The 23,330-nt window shown below is 43.1% G+C and overlaps 1 protein-coding gene across 4 annotated transcripts in view; it reads left to right on the plus strand.

Annotated features, from left to right (window-relative positions):
• Positions 1 to 710: 710 nt before the first annotated feature.
• CSGALNACT1 (chondroitin sulfate N-acetylgalactosaminyltransferase 1) overlaps positions 711 to 23,330 on the plus strand; it is a 348,572-nt gene continuing 325,952 nt past the window's right edge. The window contains exon 1 of one of the 4 annotated variants that reach the window (XM_087418625.1): positions 711 to 805. The gene's annotated coding sequence lies outside the window, so the exon portion shown is untranslated. Of the gene's footprint in view, positions 806 to 1,288; positions 1,382 to 1,441; positions 1,523 to 10,066; positions 10,222 to 23,330 lie in introns of those variants that run through there. The other 3 variants (XM_087418623.1, XM_087418628.1, XM_087418626.1) reach the window with 3 other exon arrangements.

The raw sequence follows: 23,330 nt of genomic DNA on the forward strand, positions 1-23,330 counted from the left end.
GACCTGCTTCTTCCCTCTTTCCCAAATCCCAAGTGAGTTGCCGTGGGCACCTCATGTCACAAGGGTAAGTAACTCACTCAGGGGTGTGGGGTGAGGACAGAGCCACGTGAGGTCCCTGGGCAGCCTGGGTGGAAGGAGGATGGGCCCGGGTGGGCTGCGGAGTCGTAGTAGGAAGCAAGGCTTGCTTCAGGAGTGCTTCCCGCACGTAAGCAGGTGCGTATCGGCTGCTTCAGGACTGCCTGTGGCCTCCAGGACTACTATCGAGTGGCCACATGAAGTCTCGGGGAGACTTTATGTGGGGTCTTTGAGAGTTCAGATGGCCAGGCAGAAGGAGCACCGCACCGGGCGTCACAGAACTGGTTGTCAGCTCTGCTTCTGCTGTGGCTCAGCCGATGAGCCTCTGCATCTGTAGGTGGAGAGACGGCCTCTTCCAGTCTAACACTGATTCCTCCCCCACTGAGAACTGGGGCTCATAACACCCCCAAACTCCCTCTGCCTCAGAGAAGAGCTGGAGCACTTACAAATAAAAGGCGACCTGTGGCCCCGGGGGGTGTGTGCGTGTGTGCGTGTGGGCGGGGGGCTTTTATTACCACTCAATACCCCATTTGCCTGCTGTCCGTCCTTCCCCCTTCCTCTCCTAGGCCTCCCAGTGGCCGCCAGTAGTTCTTGCAGACATCACTTCCCACAGTGGGGGGTCTCTGACCTTCGCTGTAACAGCTCTCCATGAAGGCGGTATAACTGACCAGGGCAGCGAAGACGCTGACTACAGAATTAATTCTCCGAAGAGCAATTGACAAAAGTTTTGGTAAGTCAGTCGGCCCAAGGAGGAGAGGGCAGCCCCGCGCAGGCAAAAGAAGCAGAGCGGGTGGGAGGGAGCGGGCCTGGGGAACTCTGTCCTGAAAGAGGAAGGACCACATACTTGTGGAATAACAGACACTCGACCCCCTCTCCTGGGGCACCGGCCACGCAGTGTGCTAGCCCCTTCCCTCAACTCCTTCGGATCTCAGCTGCCAGTCATGCACAAACTCGCCCACCTGCGGAGACCCCTGCTCTCGGGCGTGTCCCCGTCAGGGAGCGGCCAGGCTGCGCCAGGGCGCCCCTCTCCGACCGGGCCGCGGGACGCACTGCGGAGGGGCGGCGGGGGAGCGGGTGGGCGCAGCTCCGCAGCACGGGCTCGCGGCCCCGCGGGCTCCCACCCGGCCGCGGGCGCCGGGGGTTGGCCGCGGTTCGGCCCGCCCGCCGCCGCTCCCCGCCCCCCGGGTCCCTGGAGGCCCCGCGTCGCCGGAGCGGGAGGTGGAGCCGAGCCCGCCGCGGCCGCGCAGGAGGCAAAGTTCGGCGGCGGCGGGAGCAGCCGGAGGCGGCCGGGCAGGGGCGCCTCGGGGTGAGTCGGGTCCCCTCCGGGGTCGGACGGGGCCGGTGCGCCGCGCGGGGGCGTCGGTGCGGCTCGCAGATCGCGCAGCCCCGCGCTGCCTCCTCGCGCTCCCCAGCCCGCGACCTGGGGGAGGCGCGTGCAGCCCGGGAGGTAGGTGCCCCGCCCGGCCTCCGCGTCCTGTCGCGGGGGGCTGCGGGCGCCGCGGGGCGGGGGGGCGGCTGGGCCCCGCGGAGGGCGCGGCGCCTTCAGGTGGGCGCGCGAGGACGCGGAGGAGGCTTCCAGGGAGGGTCGGGGGCCGCTGGCGCGCCGGGTCACTTTGGCTTCACCACCCTTTCTCGTGGCCTTTAGCTGTTTAATTACTTTCCCGAACAGCGCCTAAAAAGTAGCCTTTACACGCGCCCGCGTGACGACTTGGCTGGTGTCGGGGTATTATTTTTGCTGTGATGGAGAGGGTGCCGCGGCTGGCGCGGCGGGCAGCGCTCTCCTGCCTTGGACCTGGGCGGTGGGAATGTGTCCGAGGGTCACCGCGATCGGAGGACGCCCCGAGGAAGTGCTTCTTGCGGTCAGTGGGGAGAAGCTGTTGGAGGGCACGGTCTGGGGTGGGGGTTGAAGGGCGGGGAGGAGGAGGAAGGCTGTACAAAGAGGAGGCAAAGTTGTCGCTTCCGCGACGCTTCCTGCACCTGCACTCCGGTCAGTGATGTTGAAGTTACGTTTTCATCGATGAGCAAAGAGAGAGTGGTGGGAGAGGAGAGGATTTTAGCAGCACTGCACATGCTGCGACAGGAGCCTTGGGAGATACTGACGAATGATAGAGTGGTTATTTGGCAAACTCCACGTTTATTTTTATTTCAAAGCCAGGAGTAGTTTTTACTTAAATGTCATTACAGAGGTCTAGATAATAAGGATAATGAACTGTTCTTTCACATCTTTTTACTAGAAATTTAAATTTACTTCTACTGGATTTCTTGGATTTTGTTAACATTGTTTATACAAGAAAGTCATGATTGTCCTGGTGTTACTTGCAACAGTGAGCATTAATGAGTCCTGTACGGTGCTGTCATGTTGCTAATTGGAAGAAGTCTTTCAAACTTGGAAATAGAAGCATAAAGCAAACACATAAAGCCTTAGTCGTAGAAAGTGACTTGAACACGTGTAATAGTGCATAATAGGGGATGGGATCCTGTGTTGTGTTCCCGGGGAGTGTCAGTTTCTGGAAAGCAAGAGATGGGCCATACCTCCTGTAGGAACCCAGTCAATATTTAATAATTCCTCTATGTTAAACTGCCGTACCCCGTACTATATGTACTATAAATTATACAATACTGAAATGCTTTAATTCTGTTCATCTTTGTGTTCCAAATCTCTTACGTCTGTTTGCAAACTGTATTAATGGGGTTCAAAGTAAAATCTCAAAATTTGGATTCACAAGTTTGCACTATAGTGAAGGGAGCATTTGCTTTGCCATCCGGGATACCTGGGCTCCCAGCAGCCTCTCCCATCTATTATCTGTATGACCTTGGGCAAGTCACCTATCCTTTCCCAGCCTTGGTTTGCACTTTGTAAAATGCCAGTAATATTCCTCACCTGGAGATGTTAGGCAGAATGAAATAACATTTAGGAACTTAACCCCAGTGCCTGGAGCACAATGAGTGCTTCATAAATGTTGTCTCTTGTCTTTTGTCTTCCTTTACTTTTAGGAATCCCCAACTCTGGCATGTTTCAACATTTTTTTTTTTTTAATTTAAAATTCCTTCCTCTGTGCAATCTTACTTTCCATTCACTCATTCATTCAACAACCGTTTATTGAAGAACCTCAGATGCTGCACTATGTGAGTGTTTGGAAACAAGGAGCTGACACTTCTGGGGTGGGGGCGGACAGTCCTTCAGATTTTTCCTGTTGGTAAGAATCCATCATCAGGTCATATGATGGTGAATTGTACTTCCCAGTCTTCATACTGCTCTAGCGCTGTCCTTACTGTCGTGTTGTTATGTTGGAAAGAAAGAACAGGAAGCTCTGTGAGTTGCTGGTCTCTCCTGTTTAGCAGCCCACTGCCTAGCAGGGTGGGAGGGCTCAATATATATTTGGTGATTTGAAATACGGAATGTAATGAAGTTATTCTTCAGGTCCCTTTTTTTTCTTTAATATTCCTGGTGAAAGGACCTTGGGATTCTAAATGATAGCTCTACTATATATTAGGGCTAATAGACGTTATTAAAGAAGGTAGCTCAGGTAGACTTTATTACCTATTGATTTTGCCCTGGTGATGAACAGTCTTATAAAACGTGTAAAGCCCCTGGGGCAGCGGCTTCACCACTAGGGGCCGCCTCTGCATAGTGTATCACCCAGGCTGTCAGTTATCACATTATTCTGTCCTTAAGGTAGCAGAGGAATTTAACTTCCTGGGTTCTCGACGTGGAATACTTTATTAGAAAAGGACAAGCTTGTGTGAAAAGCATTACCCAAGGCCTAAAAAGCAATGAAAGTGGTCTTAAATGATGGATTTGGTACCATTTTAGAATAACTTTAGAGTTAAAGGCTTAAAGGAGATTTAAGAATTGAGTTTTTTACTTTGCACATCGTTATATTCAAATATATGATTTTTTAAAACTTTCTAAAAAATCAAATATATTATTTTGGTCTAGTATTTTCAAGTTTGTGTTTTTAGGTGTGTCTTTGGTGGAGCTTATTTTTATCATATCATGTATTTAAAGTTGCTTTATTTCCTAAATAGATCCTTGTAGCACTAACAACAATACTGGTCGTTTCTCAAGGAACTTTATCCAGCCAGTGGAAGCTGTTGGTGTCTTTTCTTTTTAAAAAGGGCCACATTAAATTTTGCCTTTAAAAAATATGTTTGATTACATTTCAAGATGCATCATTGAAAGGCATTTTTCTTCTGTGAATTTTTGAAAAAGCTTATTTCTAAATTCTAATTTGAATGAAGTTAGTCAGGCTTGAGACTATTGAACAACTCAAAGGCGTGTTGGTGTTTTTAGTTGTCAGATATAATTTGCTATTGGATAGAAAAAATACTGACAATGTATGTAAGCCAACATTATTACTGAAAATATTGCCATATTGTTTGCAAGTGAATAAAAGAATATTATATTTTCAGATTTTCAGAGAAATTTAATTACAGTGACAAACTAAACACCATTAATCTGCAAAGTAAAATTAGCAGAGAAGAGTTCGGTGCACTGCAGGCCCTCAGTCTTACCAAGGTGTTTTCTTCTCTTAGTTACGGGAACATCTCTGAGTTCGGAAAATTATTAGACATCCAATTCTGATTTTCATATGGTGGGATTTTAAAACAAGGCCATCTGATTTTTCCTGTTTTTCTATCAAGGTTTAGACCAGTACTCTTTAGGGAACTTTTGTGTGAAGGTCGTAGATAACTTTTATCATCACTTCTCTCTGATTAAGCTAAGTTTTGGGGTTATTTTTAGGATTCTGAGCATAGCAAAGTTACACAGATCCTGTTTGCACAAACAAACGCTTCTCTAGAACTGGAAGATTGTTGCTTTCGCCCAAACACCCAGCTAGTGAAGGCCGTGGTCTCCCTGCCTCTCCTCCTTCTGCCCAGAATGAAGCTGAGCCTACGCCAGAAGGCGCCTCTAGAGCTTGATGCAGAAGGAGGCGTTTTAGTTCGGGCAAGAGCCCCTGAGCTGGCCGAGATTATGGATGCTGGAGGTGGGAGGGAATGGGTGAGTCTTCACACCTGGGAGTCGCTTTTAGGAACCTGCACTTGGGAGGAGACTCCTGGACGGCAGGAATGGCAACTGTTCGCTAGAATTTGCAATGGGATGTTTTGAACCTATCACTTAGTGAGACATTGCTTTGCTGCACAGTTTTTGTTGTTGTTCTTAGACCATGCAAAATATAACATTTGGTTATCCTGGGGTCATGTCTCATACTTTGTTTTATTTTCACACACAGGGACATTTGGGTTGATGGAGGAAGAGGGAAGCAGGAAACAGGGAGGAGGTGGATGGCAGTTGTCTGTTTACACGGCGCGCCAGGGCTCGCCTTATTTTCGCCTTCCTAAGGCGCATGGGCATGTGCTGTGCAGCTTAAGTAGGTGTTGTTCACTGGGTGATTTTGGGGTCTACTCATCTACTCTGTTGATAAAATTACTAAAATGGTAGTCCTCAGTTTAGGTCCTGGGTACTCTCAAAAGTGACTTCGTCACCCATTCCTTAGAAACTTGCTAAAGTTAATCTATCAGTTAACGTATGTAAACAGGGCTGCTGCTGGCCCACGAGGTGCCCCTTTGTGGTGGATTGCCCTGTGCCAGGGTACGTGGTGTGGGAAGCCGAGAATGAACTGGACTAAAGCCCCACTCACCTCCCGCTGGCCACTCCTCTGTGGCACAGTCTGCACAACTGTGTGTGATGCTTTTGTCTGTAAAAGTGGTTAGAACAGTGCCTGGCACATACTGGATGAGAGATGTATCACCACTGGATGTTATGATTATTATTAGTGATGGCATTGCTTTCAGGGTAGATCATTCTAGCAGTCACAATAATCTGGAAGAGAAGATTCAGGTGAGCTTAGTGCTTACCATGGTGTTTGCAAAGACAAGCGATTCATTTCAGGTTTCTTGCTGCACTTCCATTACAGTCCTTCTCTTGCTGTGATACAGCGGCCAACCCTTAGGCAGCACTTCACCATGTAGCAGCTGCTCTGCTAAGTGTGGCCGTGAGTTATTCCTTTAACCAGCACAGCCACGTTAGGAAGCATGCACTATTATCTGCATTTTACAGATGAGAAAACCGAGGTTTGGAGAGGTGAGTTACATGCCCCGGGTCAGCTCATAGGTGGTGGCCCCGGGCCTTGAGTCCACGTCTGCCTGGCTCCAGAATTTGAGCTCATAAGCTCTGTCCTGTCTTTTGCAGCGTAAATACTGGTTGAGTTGGCAGCCCTGTAGACTCTAAATATCTTAGAGTTCTAAGGGTTAACAAAACATGAAAACATTGATTGTCCTTAGATTATTGTATTTGTATCCATTTCTGGACGTGATGGAGCAAGATGACTAATGAATTTTTATCAGTGGGTCTGCTTCAGCACTTTTTATTTATAGGTTTTTATATGTAGCTTTTTTTAGTAGCTCAAAATACAATACAATGTAGTACAACTTATTTCTGTACAAGATTTAACTTCTCATCAAGGCACTTTGCAGGCCTGTTATAAGCAGAATATATGAATAACATCAAGGGTGTGGGGTGCAGAATATTAAGATGTGAAGGCTGGCGTCAACCATTCATGCAACCAATAATTATTATTCACCTCATATTAAGACACTCTGCTAGACACTACAGAGATTACAAAGATGTGGAAGACTGTAGCACAGGGGAAAGCATTTGAGCCTTTGGAGCAATTCTGGAGTTTGAGTCCCAGCTCTACCACTTAGTGACTGGGGGTCCTGGTCCCATCTTTGAACATCTCTGAGGCTTAGTTTCCTTGTCCATATAATGGGGATAATAATACCTTATAGGCTGTTGCAAGAATTAAGTGAGATGTATAGGGAAAGCACCAAACTACTAGAGGCAGGAGGTACTAACCAGTAGGGGCCCTTCCTCTTCTTCTTACTTGTCTCCTCTCACTTGGTCCCTCCCCCTTCCCCTCCCCCTCTACACTTAGGGGTGGGAGTGGTAGAGATAAAGATATCTCAAATCCAAGATATACTGTGAGGAATTCATTTAAAAGGTTACTTTCTGGTTCTCCCTCTTGGGGGCTGGGACAGACCTGGCAGAGGTGTTGGGTGATGTGTGAGGTGGTGCCACTGTAGGGTTCCTATCAGCCTAGGTTGTGAGCCAGGCTGGCCAGAAGAGGATGAATTCCAGGAGGCAGTGGCAGCTTGGAGGCCAGGATAGGTGCCTATGGTGTAGAAAAAGGTTTGGGTCCAAGGGGGTGAAGGTGAGGCTATTTTGAGGAGTAAACAAGAACTGAGGTCTCATGGAAATTGGAACAAGCCAGAAATGAAGTTTGAGGTGGACTGAGTGGGAGGGGTTTGGGATCTAGGTGGAGAGCAAGGCAAGAACATGAGCAGCTTGTTCTGGAGAGGCACGAGCTTGGGTCGCGTGGCTCTAGTGCACAGCTCTAGGCTGGGTGGACCTGCTGGAGAGCCTGAGAGAGCCTGCAGCCCTTCTGCATTCCTGAGTTGGTGCGTTGCCTGTTATATGCTGCTGGCTCCCTGGTCTCTTACTGCAGAGTTTCCAAAGGCAGTGCATGCTCTCTCAGCAAGGAGCTAAGTCAAAATTATTACTTGTTGTCAGTTTCCATTCTAGATCTTCAAGGGTAGCTGGTAGCACAGTAAGATAAGCCTTTTTTTTCTTTTCCTCACTTGGAGGTTTGGTTAAATACACCCGGATGTGTTTCACGGTGAGGCAGGGAGCCAGGTCCGTGGGCCCCGCATAGGGTCCTGCTGGCATTTCTGTAGCGTGGGCTTTGCTGTGAGATCAGGGAGTGTTTTTAGAGAGATGTTCCTAGTGGTTTTATGATAATGAGCCGCCCTGTTCCGTGTCCAGGGTAGGTGCTGTGTGTGGCAGGGAGGGAATGCAGGTTTTACAAGATCATTACATTTCAGGAACGTCTACCTCAGCCAAGAAGCAGGAGGCCTTGACTCATTATTGATTATGCGTCGGCACGTAGGTGCAAACCGGCCCTCCCATGAGGAAGCGAGCAGCACCTGCCCAGGTGCAAGAGAAGCTTGATTCAGGGTTTTGTTTTTTTTAAGATTTTATTTATTTTATTTTTCCCCCCAAAGCCCCAGGGGATAGTTGTATGTCGTAGCTGCACATCCTTCTAGTTGCTGTATGCGGGACTCGGCCTCAGGATGAACGGAGAAGTGGTGCCTCGATGTGCACCCGGGATCCGAACCCGGGCCACCAGCATCGCAGCGCGCGCACTTAACCACCAAGCCACAGGGCCGGCCCAGGGTTTTGTTTTTTTAAAAAAAAAGCCAAAAAATTAAAAACAATATTGAATTGAGGAAGAACAGTTTGTTTAAAGCAAGTTACTGTCATTTTCAAAAGCCCATTTTATAGAATTAATGGAGTGTGTTAAAATGAAATGAATAAGCAAACTTTAAAAAAACAACAGAAGGATAGCTTTGTGGGAAAAGAAGTAGTTCTTGAAATGAAATCCAAGTTAGTTCACGTGGTTCTTGGGAAGATTAGTGGAATGAGTGTGTACTGAGCACTCTCATAAGTGAGGAAATACGGGAGACGATGGGCTGAGTGAGGAAGAGCACCGCGCAGAAGGGGCTTGGGCGGTGGAGTCGGGTCACCTGCTTCACAGCTCTGCTCGTCCTTAACTGCGATCTGGATGCTACTTAGTTCTTTAGATCTGGTTTCCTCATCTGTCAAGGGAGGATAATAGTGCCTATCTTACTGGGTGTTTTGCTGATTGGTTTAGATAATGTACATGGACTGCTTAGCACGTGGTAAATAGTACATACTGGCTGTTATCATTACAGGGCCACACAGGAAGGAAGTGTGGGAGAGAAACAAGGGTCAAGGAGCCTTTGGGAGACCAGGGGAGCAGTCTGTATTTGCCCTGGATCTTGAATCTTCACATTCTACTCTTCTATAAATTCTCGATCATTATAATCAGATATGTCTTGAGCACCCACAGTGTACATGTCACTATGATTAGGTGCTTGAGTATGGAAAGTAACCCCAGAAAACTGCCCTCCGTATCCTCTTAGACTGAGAGGAGCGAGACAGTGACTGGGACTTGCTGTTAAAAGATGGATTCCTAATGTCCTATGGCTAGTTTAATTAGCTGTCCAAAGGATTTCTTTTTCTTATTTCCTATCGACTCTGTATACACATGGATAGGAAATAAGTACATCTTCTTGGGCCTCTGTAGACATAAGTAACTCAAAATAGCCAGAGTACCTTTACATATGTTATTTGCATAGAACTAAGATTTATTTAAGTACATTTGTACATTAAGTACAGAATGGGGACCAAGGGAGGAGACCTGTGTTTTGGGGGATATTTCTTTGGATGTACTATGACCTGCAAGTTCTGGCTTCTATCTAAAGCGTGTTCTTTGGTGGAGAGGTTCCTTTTGCTTTTCCAGTAAACTCATTGCCTGTAGATTTCTGGGCCTGAATAATAGGAGAGAGCTGAGTTTGAGGAGTTTTTTTCTCTCTCTCTCCTCTGGATGGAGGTGTAGATAAGTTGCTATAGAAGGAGATTAGGAGCTGGTGGAGAAGGGATTCCAGAGCCAACTCACTCCGTGGCCATGAGCAAATCCTTAATCCCTAAAGTAGGGATTTAATCATTGAGACTTGAGGGCCGTTCAAATGTGAAGCAGTGAAATTTGTGGATTGTCAAGGGATTCATCAGTCCAAATGGTGGCTGGAGCCAAAATCCGAGTATAAAACAGTCACGCTGTTGGATCAAGTAAGGTGATTCAGCATCTCGGGTCTCAGGTTGTCTCAAAAATCATTTTCCTTTGTAGAGAGTATATTATTCACTTTTCCATGAGTATCCTTGGGTATACAGGAAAATTTATCTAGCTTCACTGGAATTACCTTTTTGTCTTCCTCTGAGAATGAGTCTGGACTAGTACCTGGGCCATTATTAGTGTGGATAACAGAGGCGATGAGAACACCTCCTTAGACTCTTATGCAGAGTGGGTGACTTCATGTTCATGTTCTCATGGAAATGAGGTAGGAGGAGATGCAGGAACTATAAGCCTTTTGGTTTCTTTCCTACTCAAGACAGTGGCCTCAGGAACCACCAGTAGGAATGATTTGCTCATTGACTACCAGGACTGTGATTTCTTTCCCATCCTCTCAAGGTGGCAAATTTTATTGGTGGCCACAGGATGTACAGTGAGTGTTTGTACTTTTCACCAGGGTGGGGCAGGTGGGAGGTGTGTGAGAGTCCTTTATAGAACCATCTGGTTGCCTGCAAGTGTGAGGAGGTGCTTGTTCCCCTTGTGGAGATGGTCCAGCCCGGGGTGAAGGCGCATGGGAGGCACCAGCTTCTGTAGACTTCTTTCCCTGGTCTCCATAAAGGACTGATTATTTTGGGGGCAAATGTCATGCCTGTGTGAAATGGACAGGTATTACTGCTGCTCTTAATGGCTTAGGAATGAGAGTCAGAGAGGCTTTGAATAAAGCTGACTCTGTTCATTTACGTATACAAACTAGAAATCTTTGAAATGGCAAAATCATGCTTTGAAAGGGACACTTAAGTCCTGGAGGATTCGTAGACTGCATTTAATAGTCTTGTCAATGACTTGCTGGAGTTAGAAGTAATAGGAGGACCATTGGTTAGCAAGAATACATCAACAAAAACAATGCTTTCTCTGAGATAATTTAGTCTAACATTAGTATTTTGCAGAAGAAATAATAGTATGTTTGAGATCATTTGGACTATCTCCTTATTTTGCAGATGAACAGAAAAAGGCCCAGAGAGGTGAAGTGACTTATTTAAGATGACCCAGCTACTTAGTGGAAAGACATTGTTAGGAATAGAACCCAGGTCCCTTGTTTCCGTCATGCTGCTCTTGATAGGCCATGAAACGTCCTTAGATACCATGGCCGACTGGCAGGTAATTTTACGTGCCCCTACAGCGATGCTGCCTACACAACTGCCTGCTCCCAAGTTGTTTAGAATCTGGTTGTGGAGCTCCTACCATGTGCTTGGCACTGTGATCGGTGCTGGAGATACATAGATGAAAAGACGGGTTTCTCATCTCAAGGAGCTCACAGTAAAGTGACATACAAAGAAGGGAATGTATTATCAAGCTATGGCTTAATGACACGTGGAACATCTTCCCTGGGGCTGGTAAGCTCTCAGTGCCTACTTCAAGGCCAAGGGCATTGGTTTTTATTTCTTGTTGATTTGACAGCATCAGGAGTGGACATAATGGCAGTAAGCTTCATGAATCAAATTGACTGTAAATGGTCTCAGCTTCATCTGTTACACATCCAGCTAGTGGATTAAAATTTGAAATCCTTTGTTCTCTGCATTTCAAATCCATGATCTTTCTGGAAACACTTGGTCAGAATAGTTCTGGAGGAGTTTGTTTAGGGACATAAGTCAAAAAAGGGATTGTTTGTGCCCAAAGAGAGATAAGATGTGGATACGGGTATCATTGCAGCTAAGTCAGAAGTTGAATAATTGGTTTTTCAATTAAAATGAGGCCCATTTTTTTCTCTAGGGAGTGCAGAAATAGCAGAAGATTAGGAAGAAATTTATGTGCTAAACACTATTTGAAGCACTTTATTTGTGGAATTTTTTTTTAAACCCATACGAACGTGTTTGAAGAACTGAGATTCATGTAGATGACATACCTTGGCTGGGTCAGGTGATTATGACAGGCAGAACCCGCATTTGAACATAGGTCTGTTTGCCATTAAAGCTCCTACTCCCAACACTGCTGTAGCGCCTCCATGGGTACCAAGCGTAATCAAGCATTATATGGCGGCAGGCATTGTAGTGGCTTTTATGTCGTACTTGGACAAGACTGTAGACTCCTGGAGAATGGGGAGCATAGTTTACCCAGTTTTTTGATATATTCCAAGAAGTGTAGCACAGTGTGTAGACACAACAGGTTCTCTATAAATACGTGTGGGATGAATGAATGCAGAAATTTAATAGTCACCGGGGTTGGTAAGAAACTGTGTTCATGAATGGGCAAATTGCCTTCTAGGAGCCCTGTATTTGAGTATAAAGCTGACCTTGGAGAAACGAAACAGATAACCCACCCTTAGAAATCTCGTTCGCTATCATTTGCAGTTCATAAGCACGCCTGGTTTTAACTATATTCATGCGTACTGTTTTCTTACTTTGTGTTTTCCTAAAAGCTACCTATAAACAAATTAGGTATTCATAATCTTGTGGCAGGCTGGGTGGATTTAATAGAGTCAGGAAGGCTTCCAACACGTTAAGTGTTCTTGAAGGTAATAAAAAGGAGGACTAATTATCTAGCTGAAATGATTATAAGCGAGATGTTGGCCATCTTGACTCACTAGCATTTTGACGGCAGCAAAAGTGGTTAACAAAAGACAGCTTTGAGAAACACCAAAGATGATCCATTTGAACCGAGTTATTTTATTAGATCTATGGAGTGCATGTATCTATGGTCTCCTGAGCAAGAGGATGGGACTAAATAATGCATTGAACGTCTGGGGTTGGAGTGGTAATTTGAAAGTACGTGGTGGTGTTCACAGTTGGAGCCTGTGAGATTTCACATTTAATGATTGTACCTTTCCCGTAGCCATCTGTCTCTCTCTTTAATAAGCAATATTCCTTATCAGACCTGATTTGTGTACATTGATTACAACATTATACTTGTTAAAGATTAAAGCATTTTTTCCCCTTATGTGAAGTCTAATTAGGCAAAGTGTTCAGTGCAAGCCTGGCATTATCATTCAGAATAATAGCCTGGTCATTACCTATGACATACCTCAGTTTCCTGGATCATTTGTCTTTTTCCCCCGCCTCCTATCAGAGTCCAATGTACCAAATATAGTGCATGAAAGTTTGATGAAGGGTTCAGCACTATTGGGCCATTAAGAAGGTCATGCTACAAAGATTATGAAGCCTTTTAAAAATGAATGGAGAAATTTATTATCTATAGTTTGCATTTTTTATGAATCAGGCTTTTGAACAGATATATCTGATGAAATTAATTTTACTAAATTAAAGCATCTTAGAATAGTTTTAAAGGATAAAAATACATGTTACAATGATGTTGGAAAGAAGAGAAAACCAATCAGTAAGTAGTTACATTTTATATGTGCTGCTGATAAAAAGAATAATTTTAGATATTGAACCACTATCACCTGAAACTCCATACTTACTTTTTCAACTTATTTCTTCTGTACAATCTAATTCAAAAATTTGTGCATCGTTGATTTCATGGCAAGCATTTTATTAGTACAGGGCCAAAAATAAGGTTATGAATCACTCTAGTATCTTTGATAAGTTATTTAGCATCATTTTGAGATGACCACTGTAATGAATGTTGTCTTTTTTTGAGGTGTTCATGGTACTCTCTCATTTATTATTTATTTATTTATTTTATTATTATTATTTTTTTTGTGAGGAAGATCAGCCTGAGCTAACATCCGTGCTAATCCTCCTCTTTTTGCTGAGGAAGACTGGCTCTGAGCTAACATCTATTGCCAATCCTCCTCTTTTATTTTTTTCCCCAAAGCCCCAGTGGATAGTTGTATGTCGTAGTTGCACATCCTTCTAGTTGCTGTATGTGGGACACGGCCTCAGCATGGCCGGAGAAGCGGTACGTTGGTGCGCGCCCGGGATCTGAACCCCGGGCCGCCAGTAGCAGAGCGTGCACACTTAGCCGCTAAGCCACCGGGCAGGCCCTCATTTATTATTTAAATTTATAAAAAAGTCTTCAATCTGCTGTGAGCATGCACAAACACACAGGCACACGCATGCTCACACGTGTAAACTGGGGCTGATTGGTATGAACCAGATTAGGAATAGGCCCAGTTTATTGCATATTATTCTCAGGGAGAAAAGCTTTTAAGCCATAAGTTTCCTGTAATGTATGGTTATCAGGCTAATAGGTTTTTCCCTCTCGGTGGTCCCAGCAGCTCATGTTGAGGTTTTTCAAAGTGTCTTTATCCCTTCATAATTACAAATAGCAACAGCATTGCTTTCCATTTATGCATTATGGAAAGCAGCCTGTGTATCTTCTTAAAGTGCGAGTTTATTTTGAGTTGTTTTTGAATACGGTCAAATCAAAATGAGATTTGGCTCTGAATTAAACTTTGGATATGAAGATCAAAGAATGGAAGGGAATTTATAGATCATCTGGTCTAATTTTTCTGCCTCCCAAGTGAGGAGGCTGAAGCTCAAAGAGGCAAAGTGGCTCAGCCAAGTTCATGTGGATGTTGGGGGCAGAAATGGAACTGGAGCTCTGCTCGTTCCACTGCACTTTTTCTTCAGGACAGTGGAGACCCTTGGCAAATGATGACATTTGGACCAATTCCCATTTCCTGGGCCCTTCACATGTATAGTGTACCTTGGCCTGGGTAGGTTAGAAAGGCTTTGAAGGAAAGATCGCTGCCTTACAACCAGCTGAGGGCAGAGTTGGTATAATCTGAATCTATCTGGGGTTACACAAGAATTCATATTTTATTTTTGCTACTTGACATATTGCTAGAAACTGAGAACTCAAAGCCAGTGCCTGCCTTTGAGAATCTCCGAGTTCAGTGGGGAGTCAGGCAGGGCAGCAGACAGCTGGGATTATCCAAGAGAAGGTTGACTACTGCTGGGCCAGACCAGCACTCAGCTGGACAATTGGGTCCTCTGTTTCTAAGGCCCAGAGTCTGGCTTTTTTCAGCCTGCGGTGGCCATCATCAGGCCCTGAGTAAGTCATCTAACCAACATGCCCCCAGGTTGAGGAGGATCCAGAAGGCACAGGGAGTAATTTACCTTGACAAATAACTGTAATGATGGTTAAAAACAAGCATGGTGGTTAAGCACATGGGGTCTGAAACCTAACGTCTTTGGGTTAGACTGGCTGCCATGTACTAGCTATGGAACTTAGGCAAGTTACTTTACCATTGTGAGTACCATGGGAATAATAGCAAACATTTATATTGTACTCACTATGTGACAGCTGCAGTCTCAGTGCTTTAGGAATATTAGCTCATTGAATCTTCACAACATCCCTGTGAGGTAGGTACTGCTGTTATTCCCACTTTACACATGGGGAAACTGAGGCCCAAAGAGGTGCAGTGTATTGCTCAAAGTTACACACTTGTCATGGTTTAGAGGGAGGAGGGTCCAAGATGGCAGCATAGGAAGACCCTGAACTCATCTCCTTTTACAGACACACTGAATCTACATCTACATATAAAGCAATTCCTCATGAAGAAGAACTGAGTGTGATTGAATAGCCTCTGCACGACAAACGATAGAGGGACCTGTGGAGATGAGTAGGAGAGATAGAGGCACGGTATCGACCAGAACCCCACCCCTGACACAGTGACGTGCAGCGGGGAGGGATATCACTGAGGGGCCTGTGTGCAGGCTTGCCCACCCTGGGGCACAGTGAAAAAACAGCAGTTTAAAGACCACCTAGACAATATAGGAAGGAAATCTATTTACTAACCCTAGAGCATCTGCCAAATGGGCGGGGAACTGCTGGAACTCTCTCTGGGGTCAGAGGTGCCAGCGCCATTTTTTGCATTCCCCCTCCACCGTGATAGCGCGGGTGGGAGCACTGTCTAGATGCTCTCGTGGGCTTGCTAAAGCCACCCAGTATGCCCCAGGCCCCTGGTCCACACCTGCTCCAGGTGTCCCCCCAAGGCAGCTCTGGCATGGTGCGCCCCAGGACCACCTGGCTTGCGCTCACACCCACTCCAGCCATCCTGCCAGGGTGGCCCCACGACTTTATGGTTCATGCCTGCTCCAGCTCCAGCTAGCTTCTCAAAGCCCTGTGGCACACATAGTCTACACAGGGGATGCTCCTACACAAAGTCTCTCCTTCAGAACCAGGAGAGATAGCTGTTTTACCTGATTCATAGAAACAGATACAGAAAGTCAAACAAAATGAGAAGACAGAGGAATATATTCCAAACAAAAGAACAAGATAAATCCCGAGAGAGAAAATGCTAACGAAATGGAGATAAATAATGTACCTGATAAAGAGTTCAAAGTGATGGTCATACAGATGCTCACTGAACTTGGGAGAAGAATGGAGGAGCACAGAAGTTCAACAAAGAGTTAGAAAATATAAGAAAGAACCAATCAGAGCTGAAAAATACAATAACTGAAATGAAAAATACACTAGAGGGAATCAGTAGCAGATTAAATGATACAGAAGAATAGATCGATAATCTAGGAGACAAAATAGTGGAAATCACCAAATCAGGACAGCAAAAAGAAAAAAGAATTTAAAAAAATGAGGATAATTCAAGGGACCACTGGGACAACATCAAGCATACTAACATTTGCATTATAGGTGTCCCAGAAGGAAAAGAGAGAGAAATAAAGGGGCCAAAAACTTATTTGAAGAAATAATGGCTGAAAACTTCCCTAACCTGGGGAAGGAAACAGATATCTAGGTCCAGGAATCTGAGAGTCCCAAACAAGATGAGCCCAAAGAGATCCACACCAAAACATATTATAATTAATATGGCAAAAGTTAAAAGAGGAGGGTTGGCATGGATGTTAGCTCAGGGCTGATCTTCCTCTCTCTCTCACACACACACACACACACACACACACACAAAATAAATAAATAAATAAATAAATATTTAAAATATGGCAAAAGTTAAAGAGAGAGAATCTTTAAGGCAGCAAGAGAAAACAAGTCACATACAAGAGAACCCCTCTAAGACTATCAGCTGATTTTTCAGCAGAAACTTTGCAGGTCAGAAGGGAGTGGCATGACATATTTAAAATGCTGAAAGGAAAAAACTTACCATCAAGAATACTCTATCCAGCAAGGTTATCATTCAGAATTGAAGGAGAGACAACAAGTCTCCCAGACAAGCAAAAACTAAAGGAGTTCATCACCGCTAAACTGGCCTTACAAGATTTGTTAGAGAGTCGTCTTTAAGTGGGAAAGAAGAGGCCATAATTAGAAACAAGAAAGTATATGAAAGAAAAAATCTCACTGTTAAAGGCAAATATTTAGTAAAGGCAATGAAACAGCCACTTAAGAAGCTACTATGAAGGTTAAAAGACAAAAGTAGTAAAATCAAGTATAACTACAATAAGTAGTTAAGGAATACACAAAATAAAAAGATATAAAATATGATGTCAAAACCATAAAATGGGGGAAAGTAAAAATGTAGTGCTTTTATAATGCATTTGAATGTAAGCAACATCCCCTTAAAATAGACTGTTATAAATAGAGGTTGATATATGAACCTCATGGTAACCACAAACCAAAAGCCTACAATAGATACACAAAAAAACAAAGAGAAAGGAACCCAAACATAACACTAAAGAAAACTATCAAACCACAAGAGAAGAGACCAAGAGAGGAAGAAGGGAACAGAGAAGAACTACAAAATACCACCAGAAAACAACTAACAAAATGGCAATAAGTACATACCTATCAATAGTTACTTTAAATATAAACAGGCTAAATGCTCCAATAAAAAGCCATAAGGTGGCTGAATGGATAAAAATTTAAGACCCAACTATATGCTGCCTTCAGCTGGGTCACTTCAGATCTAAAGACACACACAGACTAAAAGTGAAGGGGTGGAAAAATGTTCCATGCAAATGGAAGTGAAAAGAAAGCTGAGGTGGCAATACTCATAGCAGACGAAATAGACTTTAAAACAAAGACTGTAACAAAAGAGAAAGAAGGGCATTACATAATGATAAAGGGGTCAATCCAACAAGAGGATATAACACTTGTAAGTATTTGTGTACCCAACATAGGGACACCTAAATACATAAAGAAAATATTAACAGACATAAAGGGAGAAATTGACAGTAATACAATAATAGTAGAGGACTTTAATACCCTCTTACAGCAATGGATAGATCATCCAGACAGAAAATCAATAAAGAAACATTGGCTTTAAATGACACGTTAGATCGGATGTACTTAAAGATATTCATTTCATCCTAAAACTGCAGAATACACATCTTTTCAAGTGCAAATGGAACATTGTCCAGGATAGATTACATGTTAGGCCACAAAACAAGTCTCAATAAATTTAAGAAGATTGAAATCATATCAAACATCTTTTCCAGCCACAACAGTATGAAAGTAGAAATCAATTACAAGAATAAAACTGGAAAAAAACCACAAACACATGGAGGCTAAACAACCAATGGGTCAATGAAGAAATCAAAGAGGAAATCAAAAAATGCCTTGAGGCAAATGAAAATGGAAACACAACTTGCTAAAATCTATGAGACACAGCAAAAGCAATTCTAAGAGGGAAGTTCATAGTGATACAGGCCTACCTCAGGAAACAAGAAAAATCTCAAATAGACAATCTAACCTTACACCTAAAGGAATTAGAAAAAGAAGAACAAAGCCCAAAGTTAGTAGAAGGAAGAGAATAATAAAGATCAGAGCAGAAATAAATGAAATAAAGACTAAAAAAAACAATAGAAAAGATCAATGAACCTAAAAACTAGTTCTTTGAAAAAAGAAACAAAATTGATAAGCCTTTAGCCAACCTCATCAAGAAAAAAAGAGAGAGGGCCCAAATAAATAAAATGAGAAGTGAAAGAGGAAAAGTTACAACTGACGTCACAGAAATATAAAGGATTATAAGAGACTACTATGAACAATTATACACCAACAAATTGGAAAACCAGAAGAAATGGATAAATTCCTACAAACACACAACCTTCCAAGACTGAATCATGAATGGAAAATATGAATAGACCAATTACAAGTAAGGAAATTGATTTAGTAATTAAAAAACTCCCCAGAATCAAAAGGCCAGGACCAGAAGGCTTCACAGGTGAGTTCTACCAAGCAGTTAAAGAAGAATTAACACCTATCTTTCTTAATTTATTCCAAAAAATTGAAGAGGAAAGAATGCTTCCAAACTCATTTTATGAGGCCAGCATTATCATACCAAAAGCAGACAAAGACATCACAAAAAAAGAAAATTACAGACCAATATCCCTGATGAACATGGATGCAAAAATCATCAACAAAATATTAGCAAACCAAATTCAACAATACAGTAAAAGGATCATACACCACGATCAAGTGGGATTTATACCAGAGGCGCAAGGATGGTTTAACATCCGCACATCAGTCAACATGATACACCACATTAACGAAACGAAGGATACAAATCATATGATCATCTCAGTAGGTGCAGAAAAAGCATTTTACAAAATTCCAAATCCATTTATGATAAAAACTCTCAACATAGTGGGTATAGAAGGAATGTAACTCAACATAATAAAGGTTATAGATGACAAACCCACAGCTAACATCATATTCAATGGTGAAAAGCTGAAAGCTTTTTCTCTGAGATCCGGAACAAGACAAAGATGCCCACTCCTGCCACTTTTATTCAACATAGTAATGAAAGTCCTACCCACAGCAATTAGGCAAGAAAAGAAATAAAAGGCATCCAAACTGAAAAGGAAGAAGTAAAACTGTCACTATTTGTAGATGACATGATGCTATATATAGAAATCCTAAAGACTTCACCAAAAACTATTAGAACTAATAAATGAATTCAGTAAAGTGTCAGGATACAAAATTAATATACAGAAATTGATTGTGTTTCTGTACACTAGTAATGAACTATCAGAAAGAGAAATTAAGAAAACAGTCCCATTTACAATTGCATCATAAAGAATAAAATACCTAGGAATAAATTTAACCAAGGAGGTGAAAATCTGTACTCTGAAAACTTTAAGATATTGATGAAAGAAATTGAAGATGACTCAAATAAATGGAAAGATATACCCTGCTCATGGCTTGGAAGAATTAATATTGTTGAAATGTTCATACTACCCAAAGCAATCTACAGATTCAATGCAATACCCATCAAAATACCAATGGCATTTTTCACAGAACTAGAACAAAGAATCCTAGAATTTGTATGGAACCACAGAAGATCTGGAATAGCCAACGCAATTTTGAGAAAGAAGAACAAAGCTGTGAGTATCATGCTCCCTGATTTGAAACTGTACTACAAAGCAATTGTAATCAAAACAGTATGGTATTGGCACAAAAACAGACACATAGATCAATGGAACAGAATAGAGAGCCCAGAAACAAACCCACACTTACATGGTCAATTAATCTGCAACAAAGGAAGCAAGAATATGTAATGGGGAAAAGACAGTCTCTTCAATAAATGGTGTTGGGAAAACTGGACAGCTACGTGCAAAAGAATGAAACTGTACCACTATTTTACACCATACAAAAAATAAATTCAAAATGGATTAAAGACTTGAACGTAAGACCTGAAACCATAAAACTCCTAGAAGAAAACAGTCAGCTCTTTGATATCGATCTTAGCAATATTTTTTGGATCTCTCTCCTCAGGCAAGGGCAACAAAAGCAAAAGTAAATAAATGGGACTACATCAAACTAAAAAACTTTTGCACAGCAAAGGAAACCATCAACTAAGTGAAAAGGCAGTCTACTGAATGGAAGATGATATTTGCAAGACATACATCTGATAAGAGGTTAATATCCAAAATATACAAGGAACTTATACAATTTAATATCAAACAAACAAACCGATTAAAAAATGGGCAGAGGAATTGAATAGACATTTTTCTGAAAAAGACATACAGATGCCCAACAGGCACATGAAAAGGTGCTCAACATCACTAATAATCAGGGAAATGCAAATCAAAACCACAATGAGATATCACCTCACGCCTGTCAGAATTGCTTTCATCAAAAAGACAAAAAGTAACAAGTGTTGGCAAGGATATAGAGAAAAGGGAACCCTCCTACACTGTGGGAATGTAAATTGGTACAGTGACTATGGAAGATAGTATGGAGGTTCCTCAAAAAATTAAAAGTAGAACTACAGTACAATACAGCAATTCCACTTCTAGATATTTATCCAAAGAAGACAAAAACACTAATTCAAAGAGATATACGCACCCCTATGTTCATTGCAGCATTATTTACAATAGCCAAGATACGGAAACAACCTAAGTGTCCATCAATAGGTGAATGGATAAAGAAGATGTGCTGTGTGTATATATGGAATATTATTCAGCCATAAAAAAGAATGGAATCTTGCCATTTGCAACAACATGGATGGTCCTAGAGATTATTATGTTAAGTGAAATAAGTCAGACAGACAAAGACAAATACCATATAATTTCGCTTATATGTGGAATCTGAAAAACAAAACAAACGAACAAACAAAACAAAGCAGAAACAGACTCATAGATCCAGGAAACAAACTGGTAGTTACCAGAGGGGAGGAGGGGTTGGGCAGTGGACGAAATAGGTGAAGGGGATTAAGAGGTACAAACTTCCAGTTATAAAATAAATAAGTGGGGCCGGCCTGGTGGTGTAGCAGTTAAATTCGCATGCTCTGCTTCGGCAGCCTGGGGTTTGCGGGTTCAGGTCCCTGGTGTGGACCTAGACACTGCTTATCAAGCCATGCTGTGGCTTGGGGATGTAATGTACAGCATAGGAAATACAGTCAATAATATTGTAATAACTTTGTGTAGTGACACATGGTAACTAGACTTACCGTGGTGATCATTTAGTGATGTATATAAATGCTGGATCACTGTGATATACACCTGAAACTAATAGGATATTGTATGTCAATTATGCTTCAATAAAAAAAAAAGGGTTAGAGCCAGGGTTTGAATCTTGGCAGTCTGTTGCTCTTTATCTCTTTCTTATGCTACTTTTCAGTAGGATTAAGATTATTGTGAGGTTCAAGTGGTATAAGCACACAAGAAATATTAGCTGTCTTCATTATTATAATAAAGCTAACATTGCTTTAATAACAACAACAAAATCTACATGGTCAGCACCTTCTCTTCCTATAGACAAGCTCCCTAGAGGCCAGATCACAATCGGAACGTTGCTCTGGCAATTATAAAAGTCATGCAGAGAGAATTCAGAAGAGTATAAAATGTCCCTGCTGCTCAGATGGCCTTGGGATGGCCAAGGTAGAGCCAGCCAGCAGGGTCAGCTCGCTCGGAGGGCTTGCAGACTTCTATTACAGATAGCTCTGAGGTGCGTTGACTGTCTCTGTACGATTTCCCCTAATCTGTCATCTAGACGATTGAGTGGATTAGATATGCTAACGGCATTGTCTATGCCACAGAGCTAACCACCACTACAGAAGTCCCTAAGAACAACACCGATCCTTTGAGGAAATCCTTCAACCACAGTAGCATCATTTTTTGACCAGGTTCCTCTGTTCTGCGATGAGTTCATAGCCTAATTCTCAAAGTGCAGTTTTTTTTTTTCCTTTTGGTGAGGAAGATTAGCCCTGAGCTAACAACATCTGTTGCCAATCCTCCTCTTTCTGCTGAGGAAGATTGGCCCTGGGCTAACATCTGTGCCCATCTTCCTCTACTTTATATGTGGGACACCTGCCACAGCATGGCTTGATAAGCAGTGCATAGGTCCGCACCCAGGATCCGACCCTGCGAACCCCAGGCCACCAAAGTGGAGTGCATGAACTTAACCACTATGCCACCGGGCCAGCCCCATAATTCTCAGAGTGCAGTTTTATTTCCAAATTGTTTTGCTATGGAATTTATATATTATCTTGTGTCTGTTCTTTTGTTTACTTTTAAATTCATAAGTTATGAATAAATATATGTATATGTAACATGTGTGTACATTTCAACTTATAATAAAGTGAATAACTATCCAGATGAGCATCTAGAACATTCCCTTTGAAGCCTCTCATATGTGCTTACTGGTCATGTTTCCTTCCTCCTCCCGCCCCACCCACACCCCAGGGGTAACTGCTCTTCCAAATATGTGCATCACCACATAATTTATTGTTTTTGTGACGGGGTGTTGAATTGGAAACTTTGACTAACGCCTCAAGATACACTAGATAGCAGTTAGTAAAATAACTCGTGAGAAAGATCAAAATGGGGATTTTCAAAGGAAATATCTGAACACCAGGGTCACAGATCTTGAAAATCCTCCTCGCTCTGAGGGTATAAGGAGCATCGATACGGAATTTGTAAGGGGATTCATCTGGAGAAGCTCTGTGGTGAGTCTGCATCTTCATCTCCTCCTGGAGGAGGCGTGAGGTGGGGGTGCTGCCCCTTGCCTCAGGCCTGCAGAGACGCCATCTGGAAAGCATGCTCCTGTCCTCCTAGGAGCGCAGTGGGCTGGCTCTGACTCTGGTAAGATGTTTTGGTGGCGTAGGGAGTGGAGAGCAGCCCGGATAGAGCTCCCCCCACTGCCACGTTTGTTGGAGTGATTGTGTGTGCTTCCCATGGACCAGATGTGACTCATGCAGGGATGGAGAGCCAGCCTGGAACCATCTGACCT

The sequence above is a fragment of the Ceratotherium simum genome, chromosome 28 (genome assembly GCF_057802395.1).
Source record: "Ceratotherium simum simum isolate JZ-2026a chromosome 28, ASM5780239v1, whole genome shotgun sequence".
NCBI classification, from domain to species: Eukaryota; Metazoa; Chordata; class Mammalia; order Perissodactyla; family Rhinocerotidae; genus Ceratotherium; species Ceratotherium simum.